The sequence below is a fragment of the Cynoglossus semilaevis genome, chromosome 10 (assembly GCF_000523025.1).
Source record: "Cynoglossus semilaevis isolate Cse_v1.0 chromosome 10, Cse_v1.0, whole genome shotgun sequence".
NCBI lineage: Eukaryota > Metazoa > Chordata > Actinopteri > Pleuronectiformes > Cynoglossidae > Cynoglossus > Cynoglossus semilaevis.
Genome location: NC_024316.1, coordinates 19,187,831 through 19,196,059, shown reverse-complemented (window position 1 = coordinate 19,196,059; position 8,229 = coordinate 19,187,831). Strand labels below are relative to the sequence as shown.

The window sequence follows — 8,229 nt, the reverse complement described above, 5'->3', positions numbered from 1 at the left end:
GCCTGTCCTCCCTCCATATGTTTCTTTTGCCTCGTCTTGAGCCTCATGTTGTCCCTGGGGAGACGACTGGCTGTGACACCAGTGTGTGTGTTGGAGGTGAGGACACACTCGGTGTGGTGGTGTGTGATCAGGCTGATGAGATAATTGTCCTCCCACTCCTCCCCCCAGAGAGAAACAGCCTCAGTGTCACTTATTACCAATCTATCAAACACTTGTTATCGACACAGCAGTTATCGCTCCGTCAAGACCCTCCTGTCAATCAAACCTCACAGTCTGACTGTGGTCTTCAACATGTAGGTCAAAATCATCAATCAATTAACGAGCGACTGATGGTGTGAACAGACGAACAGTCGGATCTGTTGATCAGACCTCAGTGTTCCACCTCAGTGTTCCACCTCACTGTTCCACCTCACTGTTCCACCTCAGTGTTCCGCCTCAGTGGTCCGGCCCATCCGTCATGTCGATCTGTCCCCAATCTTTTCCCGGAGTCCGTCCACTGAGGTCCAGGTTCTGCTTGGTTCTACTGACCTCAGCGTTACAAAATCACCACTGGGTTCAGAACCTCTGCGTGTTCTTCTTGGTGTGAACGTCTCACAGAAGTTCTTTCTTTTTTTCCCACCTCGGGGGCTTTTTATTTGGGGAGCAAAGTGTGGACCAAGGGGCAAACAGGGTTCGGGGGGGGGTCAGGTGCCGCAGATAGAAGAGCAGAGAATGTCAGGTTCTGGTCCATTGCCTTCAAGGACAATAACCCCTGTTTTGTTTAACAGCCCACCCAGCAGGGGCCATTACACTCCTTTTAATTGGTTTCCTCTTTAATTGCCCAGGTGGAAGGAGGGCTCTTTTCACTTCTCCTTATGTTCCTGAAGTCAGAGCTGCCAAACGGAGCTGGAGGCAAATATGTTCAGGAGTTCATATTTAGAAAAAGACCGTTGTGGAGATCTGGGATTTTATTGAATTTCATTTCAAATCTAAATATATTTTTATGTATATATATATATATATATATATATATATATATATATATATATATATATATATACAGTATATATATGTAGAGTCCAGTATAGGAGTGTGTGTTCAGTTGAACAGAGTGAAGCTCTACACTCCTGTTTGATGTTCAACCACAACTCATTATGGCTGGAAACAATTACCCTCCTGCTATTAGCAGCAGACTAGCACAGACCTACACACACTGTCCCAAACATCTGCTGGAGACTCTGAGATGATGGGACAGAACAGCAGTTTGCTTAATGACAGGGAAACACAGTCTGTCAGCTGCTGTGTAGGGAGTGTTCTGGGAGGAGGAGAAGAAGGAGAACACAGACCAGGAGCAGAGACCAGGAGCAGAGACCAGGAGCAGAGAGACCAGGAGGAGAACACAGACCAGGAGCAGAGACCAGGAGCAGAGACCAGGAGCAGAGACCAGGAGCAGAGACCAGGAGCAGAGACCAGGAGCTATCTGCAGCTGAAGAAGAACAGATAAGGTGGAGAGAGTTGTGAATCGTAGTCCATTTTTCTCGGCTCCTCCCTCATGTTGCCATGCTAATGCTAATGATGACCGCTAACAGAGTGATTTGATCCAGTTGACAGGAAGCAGACGTCTGTGATGATTAAAGCAGGCCCCGCCCCTTGTCATTTATCTCAGTTGGTGAAACTGTTTCACTGACTGTAGAATTCCTCACACTCAGGAGGACAGGAAGGTGGTCTGCTTCAGCAGACTGGGGGCACAGGAAGGTGGTCTGCTTCAGTCTGCTTCAGCAGACTGGGGGCGGAGGGTGTTCTGTTTCACCAGACTGGGGGCACAGGAAGGTGGTCTGCTTCAGCAGACTGGGGGCACAGTTTAACTGAAGACCGTCTGGTCTGGACCTCCACTGTGAAATCAGAACTTCTACTTCATCCTTGACACTTTATTGTAGTATCAGTGGTAAAGTGGACTCCTCTGTGTACTGCGCAGCTTTGACCCCCCTCCTCCCTACCCCTCCTCCCTGGTAGATGGCAGCACCAGCGTGGGACTCTCCTCTTAGACTGGAGTTCCACTGATTCACACACAGCCTTTTGACTAGGCCTTGATTAAAGAGTCAGAAAGTTCAGTAAGAAGCAGAAGAACGACTTGACCCTGACCCTGACCCTGACCCTTCAATCAAACAATAATAATAACCAGTGTGACCTGACCTCTGGTTGTGGTTCCTGACATCAACCTGGTTGTGACGTGATCATGGTCCTGGAAACCGATCCTGGTTTTTACTGGACTAGAGAAACTTTTAAATCTGATCTTGCCCTTCAAAAGAACCAGGATGGTCTGTGTTCTTAGACCACACCTCCAGGTGACATACAGTGGTTGACTAAGGTGAAGAGAGACTTTTTATTTTTATGACCCCCGCCCCCTCTGAAGGGTAGTCTCTGATGATGAAGACCTTTAGTCCTCTTCTTCATCATCATCGTTCCCTCTTTTCACAAACTCAGCCCTGTAACTTACACTGTCAAAACACACACACACACAACAAATACCCCCCCGACCCCCACCCCCACATTGCCACCAATATTTCTCATGAGCTCTCGGCCACCAGCTCTTCATGAATTTTTATTAAACAAAAGTCTAAGCAGATTGATTTCACACCGGCTGCTTTATTGCATTTTTATTTAATTTTTTCTCCCTCCCATGTGCTCTCCTCTTCTTCCTCCCTGTCTCTCTCCGTCTCCCCCTCACCACCTCTGTTTTACTCTTTCATCCTTTCACCTTTTTTTTCATCTTCTCTCTGTTTGTCACTCGTTTCTTCCTCTTTCTTTTCATTTTATTACAGTTTTTTTCTCCCAGTCTGAGTTATGGGATGAAACTTGTGGCCCTGCGAGACGCTGTGGAGATTTGACTGTGTGTGTGTGTGTGTGTGTCAACGTCTCTACCACGTTTGTGTATTTGTTTTTTTCTGTCAGTAGTTGAAGATACTTTTGAAAAACTGGCTGTACTCGATGCAGTACCAAAGACCTCTGTAGACCTCTCTCCTAGACTCCACACTGGACTGAGTGACTGTCTACCTCTCTCTCTCCCCCTGTCTCCCCTTCCCTCTGACTCCCCCCCCCCTCTTCTCTCCAGCAGTAGGCAGTGATTGTTCCCACTGTGGTCAGAAGTGATGAGGCAGAGTGAAGCTCCTGCTGGTTCTAATGAGGAACCCTGCTGCTCCTCCTTGTTCAAACCCCCCCCCCGACTCTGTGCCCAGCAGGCTTATTGACTGGCTGACTGACCTGTGGTAATAGGTTTGCTCTTTAGCAGTCATTTACAATGAAGAGCATTCCTTTTGGAACATTCCAGTAGTTCAGTTTCATCTGTGAACTTCAGAATCACGTTTCTCCATCTTTAACCTCAGCAGACGTCCCAGACGTTACTGCCCCGCGGCTCTGGTTAATTAGAATGAGCCCTGGTCCCAGCAGGCACTGGTGCAGGAAGTGATGACTTTACATTCAGCACCACAGCCCATCAGGTGTCCATCCTTAGATCGTCCACTGGAGACAGTGGACGTCCTGAAGTTTGTCTTTCATTTTCCACATCCATTTCATGTCTCTTCCCTGTGAAATGTTTGACTTTATCTGCAGTGTTCCAGACGTCACCACCACAGACCGTTCATACTGGTGACTCGGACGGTCTGTGCTTCTGTGGTGCAAACGTCCACTGTAGTAACACCATATATTTAGTCTCATATTTAGTCTCATATTAAGTCTTATATTTAGTCCTATATTTAGGCTCATATTTAGTCTCATATTTAGTCCTATATTTAGTCTCATTAAGTCTCATATTTAGTCTTATATTTAGTATCATATTTAGTCATATTTAGTCCTATATTTAGTCTCATACTTAGTCTTATATTTAGTTTCATATTCAGTCCTATATTTAGTTTCATATTTAGTCCTATATTTAGTCTCATACTTAGTCTTATATTTAGTTTCATATTCAGTCCTATATTTAGTCTCGTATTTAGTCCTATATTTAGTCTCATACTTAGTCTTATATTTAGTTTCATATTCAGTCCTATATTTAGTTTCATATTTAGTCCTATATTTAGTCTTATACTTAGTCTTATATTTAGTTTCATATTCAGTCCTATATTTAGTCTCGTATTTAGTCCTATATTTAGTTTCATATTTAGTCCTATATTTAGTCTCATACTTAGTCTTATATTTAGTTTCGTATTCAGTCCTATATTTAGTCTCATATTTAGTTTCAGTTTTAGTCTTATATTTAAGTGGAGCTGCTTTGCTGTTAATTTAATAGTATAGCTAACAGTCGACCCGTTGTTCCTGCTTAATTTGCAGATCTTCCCATTCCCCCAGGGTTCTCAGTGGCTCCCAGAGGTGTTCTGCTGACATCATTTCTTCTGTTGCAGAACCACCTCAGATGTTCTCTGTCTTTCTCATTTAAAACAGTCCTCACTCTGCCTTTGGTGCCAGATGTTGTTGGCACGACCTGTGAACTCTGACTCTGCAGTCACATCTGTGTTAGCATCATCAAAACCACACTGCTAAATGCTAACCGTTCTTTGGCTAATTTATCTTTGGAATCCAAATCTTTTTGGAAACGATTTTGGAGTTTCTGTTCTTGACAGTTTCGTAGAGAGGGTTCTTGGTTCACAGCTCTTTATTTCACAAGGTCCCCCTAAAATACTACAGACAATGACACAGAGATCATGTGACATGGGCCACTGAAAGAGAGAGAGAGAGAGATATTGTTCATTGGTGTTCATTAACATGTCAGCCTAAATTTCCCGAAGGGAACTCCCGAGGGATCAATAAAGATCTCTCTCTCTCTCTCTCTCTCCTGACAGGAGAATATGTGCTCTTTACTGTTTGACCTTGATGACCTTTAGATTTGGTTTCATATCAGTCCCATCATTGAACTTTCTCCTGGTTTTCCACAGACACGACTGAAGCCTGACACAGTTTATGGAACAGTAAAGGTCGGTGACCTCTGGTGGTGGGTTTGATAGAAGTGTTCGGGGATCATGAGTTTCCTGTAGAGTCACATTGTAAATCCTCAGACAGGGTTCAGTTTTTGGTGACTGAGTCTGGGTCCAGGGTCCAGGGTCCAGGTCTGTCCAACTTCCTTTGATTCTAAACCAGATCCACTTTAATTTCTCCTTGGAGACAGATGAGCACAGGAAAGGAACCTGAGAATCTGTGTTGGCTCAGGTATGTAAATCAGCCCCCTCCCCTGGACTCCCTCGTATTCTTCTAAAAATACCGGGGGGGGGGGGGGGGGACTGGGCAGCGGGCTCTTTCAGCACAGTTTTGTGAGAAATTAATTAATGATGAAAAAGTAAGTGAGGTATAAAAAAAAGACTTTTTATTATTACTGCAGTCCATATAATTACAAGTCCCTTTTTATGGAGGGACTAGGACTATTTCCCTCACATCTCAAATGGGTTTTTATCATCTTCAAATTGGAAAAGAAAAACTGATAAAATTTCTTTTTGCTTTAATTTGGCATTGATTTGCATGAATCAGCCTCAGTAATTGTCGACTTATCCCCCCCCCACACACACACCCCCACCCTTCCTCAAGGATGACAAAAAGTAGATCCAGATAAGAGTGTGTGTGTGTGTGTGTGAGGGTGAGGATAAAGAGGGTATCTTCTCCTCTTCATCTGCCACTTTTCTATTTCCCTATCTTATCCCACTGTCTGGCATGTGGAGCGGTGGTGACGGTGGTGACGGCGGTGACGGCGGTGACGGTGGTGATGGCGGTGATGGCGGTGACGGCGGTGACGGTGGCAGAGTGAAGAGGACGAGTCCTAGATCAAAGCAGTCAATTATAGAGCTGTGGTAATTATGGGAGTCCTCCACTTGAAGTTCTCTTGGAGGAGAGATTGATGTATATGTGTGGATGATGAATTACGGGGGTGGGGGGTGGGGGGGCATATGTAAATAAATGAATGTGTCACATAGAAATACAGCGTGGCCCCGGGGCCCCGGACCACATAAATACATGTTTGAATCGATAGGTTGAAAACCATTCCAGTGCAATTAAAAGGACACAAATGAAATGGACCAAGTCAGGCTGGGGGGGTGAGGGGGGCGGTGTCCGTCCCACTGTTACTGCCCTCCAGCCCCGCCCACACAGCTCCCCTGGCCCTCACTAACCTGTGGCCTGTCAATCCATGAAGTCTGAAGGAGTTTGGATTGAAGCCCCCGATCAGCTGCAGCCTTCACCTCCTCCTCCTCCTCCTCCTCCTCCTTCTCCTCTTATTCTCCTGTGTGTGTGTGTACGTGTGCTTCAGTCCATCCTCATGTTAAACACATACAGGAAGTTGTCATGCCTTGCCACAGCTCATTTGGTTAGATGTAAAATTTCTAACAGTTGCCCCCCCCCCCACTGAAAATGTGAGAAATTGATTTGTTATTTTCATTTCTTCTCTCTTCTCCTGTCTCCTAAATACACACTCAGTGATTGATTGTCTGACTAATTATCAGCCGGACACTAAAAGATTATTGTGTTAATGATCGTGGCCCCCGCCCCCCCCTCCCCGCGCTTCATCGTTCCATCTTTTATAGAATCATTTGTTTTTCTCCTCGTCCGTGTCTTCTTTTCTTTTCTCGTCTTTACTAACGAACACAGCGCTCCCCCTGCTCCCCCTGCTCTGTCCCTCTTTGTCTCCCACTCATTGTCTGTCTCACAGTCGCCCGGCTCCTGCAGGACGACAGTTGTAGATAGCTAATCTCTTCATCTCCCCTACTTTGCACTTTCTTTTTATTCCATTCATCGTTGAAACATTTCACGTTCTAATCGGTTCCTCCGTGCATCACGTCCCCTGCAGTAACACGGTTCTACACTTCTTTACATCCATCACACTTTCAACAACCTCCCAGGTTTTTCCATTTTTTCCCATTTTTTCTCTTTTCCCTATTATCCTCTCATTTTTTAAAAACTTCTTCCTTGGATTTTAAATTCAGCTATTACACCCACCTCCCACAGTTGCCTCCCCCCAACATCTCCCCTTCCTCCTCCTCCTCCTCCACCATTCACATCTCCGTACCTCTCCCTCCTCTTCTCTTCGTTCTTTGCCTGGAGGTTAGCGCTAAACGTGCATCATTCAGCGAAAAACAGCAGCAGTGAATTGATTGGTTATCAGCGGCTGCTGTGGTGGAGTCTTTGATCAGAAGTGAGAAGCTCAGCCACACGTCACTATTCTGCTTCTGCAGCTCTTTCTGACTTTTACAATTACTACAAGCCACGGTCACATCCAAAGTTTTTCCTCCCCCTCTCTCCCTGTAGTCTTAGTTTCACCTGGGGGTGCTGCTGTACCATCCTGCCTCTTTAACCAACACCTGGATGTATATATGTATATGTCTGTAGGTACATATATATATATATATGTATGTATGTATATTTGTACATTATATTCATTACATTTGTATATAACTTCTTCTTAACTGTTTAATGTTCAGGTGTTTTGAGTAATAAAGTGTATGGTTTCTGTAAATGTTTAAAAGCCAGATGTTTGAAGACAGTGAAAGGATCAGTGGTACAGTAGAAGGGCCTAGAACCTTCTGTCCCACAGACCAACGGTCCAACCATGGCTCAGTTCTCTCCTCTACCCACAGCCTGAGGCTGCGGACTTCCCAGCAGCCACCTCACCTTCCTCTCTAATTGGCTGGATGCTACTTACAGCTTTTAATAAGCAGTGGCAGCAGGAGGAGTCAAACTGACAATAACTGCTGCCCTACATCAACTATTGGATACGTATCCATCACTGGCTGACTTATATGTGACCCCAGGCCCCCGTCAGCCCAGCCATTGACTGGCCCACCCCCCCCGGTGCTGGTGACAACTTCCATTTGGAATCCCATTTATTAAATGGCTGTGAGGAAGAGTCAGAGTGTGTCTGTGTGTGCGTGTGCGTGGGGGGGGGGGCTGCCGACATTTGTTTATCACTTTTTGTTATAACTGTCCTCAATGCATGCACGTCTTCTAAGATAGGGGTCATGGACCTTCACTGCTCCACAGGTTTCACGGTCAACAATATTTTCCTTCTTTTTCTTTTCTCCCCCCGGCCCGTTCCCCTCTCTCTGCCCTCTCCACCCTCCCTATTGAATTATGCCTCCTCTAATTGGCTCCAGTGACGCTTAAAGCAAACACTTTAAATAAGTAAAAGGCACTTGGATAAGGAAACTGGCCAGGGCAATTATTGGAACTACATCCCTCACTCATGGACGCCCCCCCACCCCGCACCCCCCACCCTCC

At 45.5% G+C, this 8,229-nt stretch overlaps 1 long non-coding RNA gene across 2 annotated transcripts in view; it reads left to right on the top strand.

Moving 5' to 3' along the window:
* LOC107989147 (uncharacterized) overlaps nt 1-8,229 on the top strand; it is a 47,012-nt gene that overhangs the window by 17,256 nt on the left and 21,527 nt on the right. The window contains exons 2-3 of one of the 2 annotated variants that reach the window (XR_003050882.1): nt 4,908-4,946; nt 5,028-5,143. The exons of the other annotated variant lie outside the window; for it this stretch is intronic. This is a non-coding gene — a long non-coding RNA (uncharacterized LOC107989147). Of the gene's footprint in view, nt 1-4,907; nt 4,947-5,027; nt 5,144-8,229 lie in introns of those variants that run through there. 2 annotated transcript variants of the gene reach the window in all.